Source organism: Orcinus orca, chromosome 12 (assembly GCF_937001465.1).
Source record: "Orcinus orca chromosome 12, mOrcOrc1.1, whole genome shotgun sequence".
Lineage (NCBI taxonomy): Eukaryota > Metazoa > Chordata > Mammalia > Artiodactyla > Delphinidae > Orcinus > Orcinus orca.
This window is the reverse complement of record NC_064570.1, coordinates 19,937,932-19,950,065: the sequence shown is the minus strand read 5'-3', so window position 1 is coordinate 19,950,065 and position 12,134 is coordinate 19,937,932. Positions and strand designations below refer to the sequence as shown.

Here is a 12,134-nt window from a genome sequence, read left to right as displayed (position 1 = left end):
AGAGTTTCACTTTGCTATAAATTTTCTTCCTTAGTGGTTAGTCAGTTTAAGGGGTAAAAACATATGGCTTTTGAGTCCTTATTTTGCTGTTACATCAGGACATTTTTAAGACCTATTTTCACATACTATATTTGTGAGGCAAGAAAAAAAGTCACGTCAGTTTAACTTTATGATTTTTTTTGTTTTGGAGTGTTTTTTGTTTGTTTGTTTTTTTACAATTAGCCATTTTCACGCTTTCTCCTTTCCTGATATTATTTTGTGTAATGTTGGCTGACTTTAGCTGTTGTTAAAAGTAAATAAAAGAAAATTATCCGTAATAGCTTTTATACTTTGTTGTTTACCACGACTTATGAACAACTGCTATCAGTAATAGTGTTTGAACATTAGTTATCTTGTGTGATGCTACTCAAAGTACTCAATGTTGGAGGGACTAGAGCAGGGAGAAATTGTATAATGATTTTTGGGTTCTATTTAATAAGCATTTATTGAGTATGCTACGTGTAATGTGCCAAAGGACACACCAAGGTGAATCCATCTTTGTTTTTAAGTAACTGTTCCAGAAAATACTTCTTGCCATGATTTTTCTCTCCCAAAGCCTTTTCTCCTGGCTCCTTTTTTTTTCTGTTATCAATTATCTTATAGTGTCATATGTGTATATATGCATTTTATGATAGCTTATGGAGTTTTATTTTATTACTGCATAGCACAGGATGAGTTGCTCTCAGGCATCTTTTAATTGATAAATGCTGTTGAAAACAAGCAAACTAATTATTTCAACCAAGTGATCAGTTGCTGACAAAGAATTTTATCAGGTATGCTCTGCTAGATATTTTCTTTTGTCCCCCCAGTTTTATTGAGATATGATTGACATAACATTGTACAAGTTTAAGGTGTACAACATAATAATTTGATATTTGTATATATTGTGAAATGATCACCACAGTAAGTCTAGTTAACATCTATCACCTCACATAATTACAATTTTTTTCCCTTGTGATGAGAACTTTTAAGATCTACTCTCCTAGCAACTTTCAAGTATGTATATTTTAAACATTTAAAAATCATTACTAATATTAACTGCCCTATTTCAGCCCCTTACCATCTTTTGCTAGGACTTTTCAGTACTTTTTTTTTTTGGCCACTCCGTGTGACTTGTGGGGTCTTAGTTCCCTGACTAATGATTGAACTCACGCCCTTGGCAGTGAAAGCGTGGAGTCCTAACCACTGGACCGTCAGGGAATTCCCTCAGTACTTTTGTGGTGTGTGTGTGTGTGTGTACATCTTTTTAAATTTAATTTAATTTTATTTTTTTATACAGCAGGTTATTAGTTATCCATTTTATACATAGTAATGTATACATGTCAATCCCAATCTCCCAATTCATCCCCCCGACTTTCCCCCCTTGGTGTCCATATGTTTGTTCTCTACATCTGTGTCTCTATTTCTGCCCTGCAAACCGGTTCATCTGTACCATCTTTTTAGGTTCCACATATATGCGTTAATATACGATATTTGTTTTTCTCTTTCTGACTTACTTCACTCTGTATGACAGTCTCTAGATCCATCCACGTCTCTACAAATGACCCAATTTCATTCCTTGTTATGGCTGAGTAATATTCCACTGCATATATGTGCCACATCTTCTTTATCCATTCATCTGTCGATGGGTATTTAGGTTGCTTCGCAGTACTTTCTTAATTGGTGTCCCTGCATCAACATAAATAGATGCTACAGTGATACATCTAAAACACAAAACTGGCATCTGAAAACCACTGGTAGTCACTGAAATGGGATCCGAGCTCCTTTACCTGTCATACGAGGCTGCACAGTGCTTTGGCCTCAGTTTTCCAGTGCGGCAGCATCTCATGCTTCTCTCTGCTCCAAACTAATGTCCGTTTGACACCCACCAGCTTCTCGTGATGTTCTGCAGGTAATGGTCTTCTTAACTTAATTCTGTTGTCTTTTCTGGTTTTTTTCTGCCCATAGGTCCCTCCTACCTGATCTCCAACTCCTTCCTCCTTTGCCTGCCCAGCCCCTGCTCATTCTGTCCCACTCACTGCAGGCTTTGTTTCTTCCTGGACCGATTCCTCTCCCAGCTCTCCTTGCCTCCCTGGTACCCTGTCATCTCTCTGACTATATTATTAATATCTGTATCTGAAGCTCAGCCCTGCCCTTGCTTACTGACCTTTCTCAGTTACTGAGAATCTGAAAGAATGTGAACAATTATCTGAGCAGCCAAGATAGATATTATGTAGAAAATATAGTGAAGATCTTATTAGCTCTTAGAAAAACCACCCTCTCCGGGGTATTAACTCTTACTTTAGATACTGTTGTAAGTAGTTTAACTTGTTTTCCAGTGAATTATGGGTATGTAGCAAGATGGAAATGACAGGACAGGGGAAAAGGATGACAGTGAGAAATGACTTCAAGAAGTCTGACAGCAATGAGGAGAAAGAAAATTATAAAAAGGATACTTGGAGATTCTAAAATAAAACAGAATAGTCTTTGGGGCCTTTTACAATAAAAGAAAAGCTGAAGCTATGAATTGTAGTTTGTTTATTTTTGAAGACAGAATATAATTCAGTTAAGAGAAGGCGTAGGAGTTTATACTATATTTTAGTGAATTCCCTTCCAAAATGGCAACCATAAAAAAAAAAATCAGGTTAAATGAATAAATGTAGCTGTCTGGACCACTCAGCTACCCAGAATTACTCACTCAGCTTATAAATGGTTATTAAGTCAGTATAATTTTTAATTGGACTAAAATTACCTGAATCATTACAGAAATTTTTCAAAGTTCACAACTTTGTCAGTAGTTCCCTTATCTTGAGTGATATGGAACTACTTAATTGGATTTCAGTTGTGTCATGTCAGTGTATAATATTTCCTCTTGGGCTTCCCTGGTGGCACAGTTGTTGAGAGTCTGCCTGCCGATGCAGGGGACACGGGTTCATGCCCCGGTCCGGGAAGATCCCACATGCCGCGGAGCGGCTGGGCCCGTGAGCCATGGCCGCTGAGCCTGCGCGTCCGGAGCCTGTGCTCCGCAACGGGAGAGGCCGCGACAGTGAGAGGCCCGCGTACCGCAAAAAAAAAAAATTTTCCTCTTAGTGAAGTTGAATTGTTTCTCATTTGATTTTAACCACGTGGTTTATATCTGTTAAGAAGTAGAATAGTGGAACAACAAACGTCTCATCATTATTCACGTTGTTCTTTGTATTTGTACTTCTCAAACCACTTTGTATTCTCCTATCTCAATGAGTTGAGCAGATCATACAGTGTGCCTTTTTTAAAAAAATTTAAATAAAAATACAAAGGCTAAGAAAATATTGTGGTGCCGACCAAGGTTATCAGCTAATGTAGGGTAGATCAAGGGACAGAGCACTAAGCTTCTATGGTGGTGACTCTCCTTAACCCCTGGTTTTTTGGCTGGCTTTCAACTCATCCCTTCATTTTTATCTCCTCTCTCTTTCTCTCTGCTCACTGGCCACTGACCTCCTAGCTCCTTCTTGACTTTCAGTGTCTAGAGCCTCTCAACCCTGCATAAATGTTTCTTGGCTTCTTCCTTGTTCACCCAACCTCCCTGCTGTTCTCAGTCCCAGATTTGAATTCCTTTGAAAACCACACAGCTGCATAGTGAAAGTAGATGTGCAAGACAGCCCGAACACGTCTTGAGGTAGTCAGGGAATACATGTGCCTTCTCACATGTTCGTTACCTGCAGCTTAGGTTACAAGTCAAAATTGCACGGGGGAGTTAGAGCCTTATGTCTACGTCCCCCTCTCTACTACACACACAGATGCAGGCAGGTGTGTATGCAGATGTGCATGCACACACACATTTTATGAGTTGAGGCTATGGTATCGATTACTAAATTAACACTTTAATAAGACATTTCACCTCTAACAGTGTTTAGAAAATTATACAAATGATTGTATATGTGGGTATAGAAAAGCTATTTTCCTTTGCTCAGGTTTTAATTTTAAGACAAAAAAAGATTGCATTTTTTTTGTTCATAAATTTCCTCTTGAATCTTCTTTAAAATTTATTCCAGTCAAGGCATTACTATTACTACAACTATTAGTTTACTGCAGGCTGTCTGAACATTATTTCTTTTTCAGCCTGGTGAAGTTACTTAATTTATTTTGTTTCATTTAAATGACAGAGGAAAAATAAAGCAGCTATTGCTTTAGTGTGTTCATAGTTGTGTGTAGTGTCTATAGTTGTGTATGTGTATTGTTTATTCATACACAGCTTTTTATGGTTGTATACGATTGTACCTGTGATTAATGGCTAATAATAAACATTTCAGATAAAAAAGTATGTATGGATTAGTGTTCTTCCTCTTTGGTCTTTGACAGCTGTGTGTGTATTTAGTAGTAGTTAATATTTTAACTCAGAATATACTGTTTTCTTTTAATTATTAAATGCTTCATAATATTTTAGAAAGCCAGGTAGTATTTTTCATCTATGTGAAATCTCATATATTTTATGATACAACAAAGAAGTAATAAATGACATTTTTCAGTCTACTATGTCAGTGCATTTTGTGCCAGTATTAGCAAACTTGTGCAAATAAAATTTCATGATCATTAAATGAGTGAAAAGGTGAAATTATCATAGACTTTAGAAATTACTTTTATATTGATTCTCAGTATAACGTAAGGTTACATAAAAAAGATGGCAATAATTATTTCTTTGCATCTCATAAAATGAGGCCAAATTACACATAACCTAACCTAAGTAATTAGGTAGTAAAACTCATAGGTGTTTTTCCCCAGGGCATTTTTTGTTTTCCTAATAACTGCTTTATTAATTAGAACCCCATTCATTGTAAATGACAGACAGCCAGCTTCCGTAAGTGTAGGCACATGGGCGAATGTATTGGCGCCCATAACCAAATTACAGTGAGGGCAAGGACACAGCTGGCCACAGGAATCTAAATGGCAGTCAGAGACTTTCTCCATGTCTTCCTTTCTGCCTCTCTCCACAAGTTTTCATTTTCTTTGCTTTCCTATGACCTTATACCTCACAACCACATACCAGGGAGGGAAAACCCTTCTTTAGATCCAGCACATTCCAAAAGAGAGCAACAACTCACTCAGCTTGAGTAACATGGAGCTCAGGGTCTTCTGGGATTGGCAGACCCCTTTATAAGCATCATGTTAGATGGAGGAGGAATCAATGCCCAAAAAGGAAGGGAAAAGAGAGAAATGTTAGTCAACATAGATGTTCACAACAAATCAACATTTATCAGGGTCCTACAGTGTTCCAGGCACCGTTTCCTTTAATTCTCATAACAACTCTTTGAGGTATGAGTACTGTTACCACCCATTTGACAGATGAAGAAACTGAGACCTTGAGATGTTTGGATGCCTACTGTCACCCATGTGACAGAGCTGAAACACCAACTCAGGCTTGTCACAACCCTTGATGCCCTGAACCATCATAGCATACTATCTTAACTACCCCAATAATCAAAGCACTTCTAGATAATCAGTAAAAATAAGATTTTGCTTTCTATATTCTTCTACTTATAAAAATTGCATGCAATAATTAATATGCTTTTCCCTTCATTCTTACTTTTCCTCTTCTGAAATATTAGGCTGCTTAATAGAATGACATACCAGTTCACTGATTTCCTAGCACCAAGGGAGAAGGTGTTTAGGCAATATTAGACTTTGTCTTTTTAATTTTCATAAAAATACTTGAAGGAATAATAATTGCTTTCAGGCCTATAGACCAAGGCAATAATTTAATTAGCTTCGTAAGTCCAAATTAGATTAGTAAAGTTATAATGCATGAAAAGACACAGAAAAATATGTTACTTTCATTTCCAGTGTTAACTACAGAGATCCAGTGTGATCCTTCCCATTTTAAGGTTCCATAATGTATGAATGGATGTAATGAATCCAGTCTTCAACTTTCCTAAAATATAATGAGCCGGCTGACTAAGCGTATTGATTGGATAAAAATTTCAAAAACTTGTTTGCCTGCTAATGAATACCATCATAGTGAAATTCAATTTAAATAAATCAACATTCTTGATGAAGAATTATATGATAATAAAAGTTAGTTTGATGGACACAGCATTTTAAATTAATTGTTTACCATCTGTTATGGTCTCTAATCACCATTACAGCCATCCATAAATCACATGTGCCTCGTAAGAAAAGATGACAATAATTTACATGTATGTATTTTATTGAAATCAACATCTGGAGTGTCACTCTGATTTAAACATAAAGCACAGGAGGAGACTAAACGCTTTCAGTGTGATGTGTTCCTCTTTTCCTGTTGTTGCTTTTCCTCTTGAGAGCTGGAGTCTTCACGAGTGAATTGGAGGGTTTGCTATCTTTTAAAAAGTATAATCCTAGCCAAGGCATAAATTCTCCACTTTAAACTTCTCACTTATTTTGGCAGTACATAAACCTAAGACATGCCTAACTTCTTTTGTAAGAATGGCTAAGCTTGAATAGAAAGCCCAGGACTTCTTTTTTTTTTTTTTTTTTTGAGGTATGCGGGCCTCTCACTGCTGTGGCTTCTCCCGTTGCGGAGCACAGGCTCCGGGCACGCAGGCTCAGCGGCCATGGCTCACAGGCCCAGCCGCTCCGCGGCATGTGGGATCTTCCCAGACCGGGGCACGAACCCGCGTCCCCTGCATCGGCAGGCGGACTCTCAACCACTGCGCCACCAGGGAAGCCCTCAGGACTTCTTTTGTACGTTGATTGATGGATCATTAGCGGCTATGTTCCTCAGGGAAGCAGCCTGGGGAGGGATGGGCAGTGGTGTGGCCAGAAATGTGAGACTTTTAATTGAAGAGCCCTGTCCTTTGATCTTAAAGGTGAATTTTGTTTAATCAAAACAAAGATATTGAACATAGATCTATTTATGCATTTGACCAGTACTTATTGAATGCCTACCATGTGCCAGGTAGTATTCTAGATATGGGGAGACAGCAGTGAACAAAACATATCCTTGCCCACCTGGCACTTACATTCCCAACTTCTATTCTCCCCTCTCAGAACCACCAGTGACCTGTCTGCTGCTGTCCAGCACTCAAAACTGACTTGAATAAATTATAAAACTGCCATTAGTGTGAGGAAATTCAGGGAATATTCCATTACAGAAAATGGATCTCATGTGGCTTAGCTAGTTCTGTTCCATGGCCTTTCTGCTGTTCCCTTTTTCCTTGGAGGTTGACCTTCTTAATGGTCTCTTCATGCTTCATCCTTAGCTCAATGCTGGGTTTTTTTACTTTGGCCCACTTTATAGGAAGAGTAAAACATTAAAGGATTCACTCTAGCTCAACCTTGATTGACTTCTGGTCAGAAGTGCTGGTTATCTCTCTCCATGGTGTGGTGTATATTCCTGTTCTCTCCATCCGTCCCACCTCCACCCATAACCCCCATTAATACCGTATATTTTGGTATTTGTGGAAGACGGTCCCTAAATCTCTTTACTTTGGAGTTCTTGCTTTTCCCTAAATGTATCCGTCCACGATCTTTTTTTTTCCCTTAAGGGTTTGACAAGTTCGTTGGCAGCATGGCTGGATCCTTACCGTCTTTATCATATTCCTACTGAAAGATTTAGGCTACACATTATCAGGTTAATCTGCTTTGGGTAGCCTGTTACTGTTGTCATCTTTATAATTTATTAGATGAAAATAATTAGAAATCTTGTAGTAATCAGCTGATGGCACTTGATGGTGTACTTTTTTTTTTTTTTTTTTTTTGCGGTACGCAGGCCTCTCACTGCTGTGGCCTCTCCCATTGCGGACACAGGCTCCGGACACGCAGGCTCAGCGGCCATGGCTCACGGGCCCAGCCGCTCTGCGGCATGTGGGATCTTCCCGGACCGGGGCACGAACCTGTGTCCCCTGCCTCGGCAGGCAGACTCTCAACCGCTGCGCCACCAGGGAAGCCCTGATGGTGTACTTTTAATCTGGTTCCTGATGAATTGTCACCAGTTATCATACAGTATAGGAAGTGGGCAGGGTCCTCTGCAACACTGATCATTTCAGACAGATTAAGTTGATCTTAACCATGTAATCAGAAAATTTGAGGAGAATATGTTTTGCATTGTCTGAATCAGGAGCATCTTTTGGTCATGAAGAAGAGAGAAAAATGGAGTGGGGATGAAGACGAAGAGTGAGAGTAAGTCAGGTCTAGTCTCTAGATCTACAGGAATGCTGTGTTTTTTTCTGTGAATTCTTGTTGGCTAATCAACTTGGTTTGCTTATGTGAAAATCTCTAGAGATATCTAAACCTCCCAGACTTAGTAACAAAATCATTTTAAAAATGAAAGAACTTAACCTCTGTTGAAGCTTTTCTGTGTGCCAGGCAGGTATCGGTAGCTTTATAGGTATTAACTGAAGTTCAAGGAGATAAGCAATATATCTATGATTATATAATTAGTTAGTATTGAAATTGGCCTATGAACAAACCTTTCCTTGCACCAAATTGTCCATGGGGTGAAAATGCTACTCTGGAGAATTTTTTCCTATACTTGTTTGTCTTAATATCTCCTCTTCCTCTCTTGGTGAAATACAATAAGATTATAGATACATGTAAAAAATAAGCAAACAGTACAAATAAGATGGAATTACAATACTTGAAATGACTTTGTAAGGTTTATCCTTTTCTTTCACAGTAAAAAAAAAAATGGTTGTTTTTTTTTCTTTTTTTTAAATATAAATGCTGTCATGGGTTTGGGAAGGAGGAAGAAGATATAAGTGGGAAGATTTCCACTTAAAATTATGAAGTTGAATATTCTCAATAAAGATTAAAGCTGGAAATTCCATTCAGAAAATTGAAAATTTCAATTCAGTAATTATATATATTGAGGACATACTAGTCTCTAGACTGAGTACTGCAAAACCAAGATGAAAAGAACAAACATGCATGACGTAAGGCTTTAGACTCTAAGAAGTCAGTATAGAGATTATGTGTCTATTCTGTAATTGATAAAGGAAATACGATAAATATGGAAAATCTTTATTTAAAATAACTGTGCTGATTCAAAATCGATTTGTACATTATTTCATAGGAGGAACATATACTTTAACGTTTTTAAATGTAAAAAAAAATTATAGGCACACAAAAGGAGGGTTTTTTTTTTTCCTCTACTGTAAGATTTCTTGGAGACATACAGCGGCTTTGCCTTTCTTATATAATTGAATTTCAGAGGTAAAAGAGGCCCTTAGTGTAAAATGTTTCCCCAGATGAGAAAATAGGATTCCCACTTGATAAAGCTGGGATGAGCAGGTCATCTAGCTCACCTAGGAGCCAAGGGCAGGATGGGAGCAGGGCTGATTGCAAGTCTTAGTCTCTGCTTCTGGTCCAGGTTCGTGCTCCACCTGTATTCCAGTGAAGCATGTGAGTCTTTCTCCCCAGGGTAGAAAGGAGAGAGTGGTGTAAATGCCATGCAGTTAATTTGCATATTTGAAGAATAAAAACCACTGGACAAGAAAGAAAACTTCAGGATTGGTCATTCCTTTTTCGTCTCTCTTCTTCCTTCTTCCTAAAGATAATTATCTACTCTTCCTTAAATGTTTTGTAACACAATAAAACAATAGCTATTTTAATTATATAAATATAAAGTAAATATTTTAATATTTATAATACATCATATCACATTATACTATATATACTATGTAATATAAATATAAAAATTAAATACAATTCCATCCTCAGATTTTGTCCAGATAAATGAGAAGGTGTGAAGGGAGAAGAATGGGAGAATGAAGAGTGAAACAAAGTACTCTCTCTCAAAAACATCCCCAGACACACACACACACACACACACACACACACACACACCAGGGAGTAGGAAAGTGACCTAGGAAAAGTGCTTCTGGTCTGTGAACTGTCACTAAATTTACTGGGTTTTATCCTGCTGTTTCCTCCATCTCCTGACTAGCCTCTATTACTGCCTTTTCAAAGGCAAATTAGATTACCCTCTTATCACTGAGCTTCATTTGCTCTCCCACCTTCAGTAGTTAGTGCCCTGCTCTGCGTGAGAATGACAGAGCAGCTCACTGGATTGGAAACACTCTGTACAGCTTCAACAGCAGTGACCAGAGAAATCAATTTATAAGCCAGTAGGCTGACGGTGTTCTGTTCTGGCAACACGTTACAGTCACCTGGGGAGCTTTTTAAAATTTATCCATGCCGCCCTTCACCCTTGACCAACTAAATCAGAATCTTTTAATACTTCGTCCTTGGGGATCAGCGTTTAAAAACAAACAAGCAAGCAAACAGACAAACTGTCAAGGTGGTTTCTAATATGTCACCAGAATTCAGAACCACTGGTCCAGAAGATTCTCCACTCTTGCATGAGGGTCTTAAAATTTACTGCAAAGTATCCATTCAGAAAATTTGAAGCAAACTTTGTCCTTTGATTTTCAAGTAACATGAGGATTTTTTTTTTAATGTTGGGATATCCCTTTATTATTTTCATCTTTCATGCTGTCTTGCTGTTTTAATTTGTTTTTTCTATTTTCTTACCCCAAACTGTCATAACTTGGGATTTCACATGTTGCTTCTTATTACCTGTTTCACAAACATCCTGGAAAGTTTTTGTTTGCCTTTTTACTTCGCTCTGTTCTTGGTTTAAAGTATGCATTAAACTGAGATTGCTGCTGCAACAGGAAGCACTTTTATTCTGACTCAGTGATTAGTTAATATGCTTCCTTTCTGGCAAACAGATGGCGAATTGAACGTAGAACTTTTCTTCTGAGTAGCTGCTTGAGTGGGGATTATATTATAAATAGTACAAAAAGACTGCTCAATCAAAAGATTTTACATTAAGTGAAGGCAAAAAGTCACAGCCAGTGTTGGGTATTTTATCACAGGACAAAGAAGCCGTATGTCTCCCTGCCAGGTTATTCAGTGACTGACTTAGAAACAGTTTTTACTTTATCCAGAGGAAAATCATCATAATTAAGTTGTCTTTTCTGAAATTGGCACTGTATTTTTTTTTTTACAAAAGTCAGTAAAACATGAGTGCTCAAAATATATCTTTGAAAAAGCCGAAGTGACTTATTAACAAACACAGGTGTTACCGTCATAAAAATTATCAACTCCCTTTCTCATCAGGTTAAGAATGATTTTTTTCACCTTACACAGAGCATGGTATATGTATATAAAATATGGATCGTATTAATATTACATATTTTTCATTTTATAAAAATACCTTGAAGGCTTAAGGATTTAAATAAAGTTGCCCTTTTGATGATGTACCTTTCCTTACAAAGCTTTTTCTAAGTTTCCTAAACTTGAAATCCTGACATAGTATAAGTTTTAGGGCTTTTTTCCAGGATTCCCGACTGCCTCCCATCACCGTTGTACTGGACTGTATCTGAGCCTAAACATTCCTTGAAGCTGGGTCTCTAACTCACTTATTTTCCTTATTTATCTTTTACTGGTATGCTCAACCTATCTACTTATCATAACATTGTCTCTTCTTGTAATCAGTTCAGCTGACAGGAGACTGGTCATGTTTCTGTGTAGCCTCACAGCCTTTGAGCAGCACACTCAGAGTTCTGTGGTTGCTAAACTCTTCATCATCCGTGTAGTTCCCAGGGATTTATTATAGCTGCTTTCATCTAAATATTGAGGTCTCGAAATTTCTGGAAACTTAGATAAAAATAAATGTTCTGTCCCTTTGACTGTTAAATAATATTTAAATAAAGACAGGCAGACAAATTTATGTTGCGTAGGAAAGTTACAGCTTAGGAGAGCTTGCTTCGGTGCATCTTACCAGAGGTTTGATGAACTTCAGTGCATTTTATGAATGGTTTGGAATATTTTGAGGGGAAGTGGATGTTGCTAATGTGATTGATACTGAAAGATGGGATGTTATCTCAAAGAAGAATATGCACTTCTATCTTAAATTAATGTACAGTTTACCTCGATTGTATGTTTCTGAGTTGCCTCTCTGTTGTCCAGGGGACACTTAGGACAACCATCAAACCAGCTAGAGAGGAAAGGAGGCATCCTGGGGTGTTGAGGGTAGTGAGGCCCAGGAGTATTTCGCTGGGGATCCATTTAAGCTGTTTTGAGAGTGTCTGCTCTGTGACCATCAAGTTCCCCTGCCCTTGACTTGCCAGCTTCTCATCACTATATTTCTGACCCTT

The 12,134-nt window shown here is 37.9% G+C and overlaps 1 protein-coding gene and 1 long non-coding RNA gene across 12 annotated transcripts in view; one reads left to right on the top strand and one right to left on the bottom strand.

The window, feature by feature from the left end:
• The window catches only part of UTRN (utrophin), a 1,623,662-nt gene that overhangs the window by 379,994 nt on the left and 1,231,534 nt on the right, over positions 1 to 12,134 (top strand). The gene's annotated exons all lie outside the window — the stretch shown is intronic.
• Positions 7,775 to 12,134, bottom strand: part of LOC125960666 (uncharacterized) — a 125,211-nt gene continuing 120,851 nt past the window's right edge. Inside the window, exon 2 of the long non-coding RNA XR_007470562.1 lies at positions 7,775 to 7,865. This is a non-coding gene — a long non-coding RNA (uncharacterized LOC125960666). The remainder of the gene's footprint in view (positions 7,866 to 12,134) is intronic.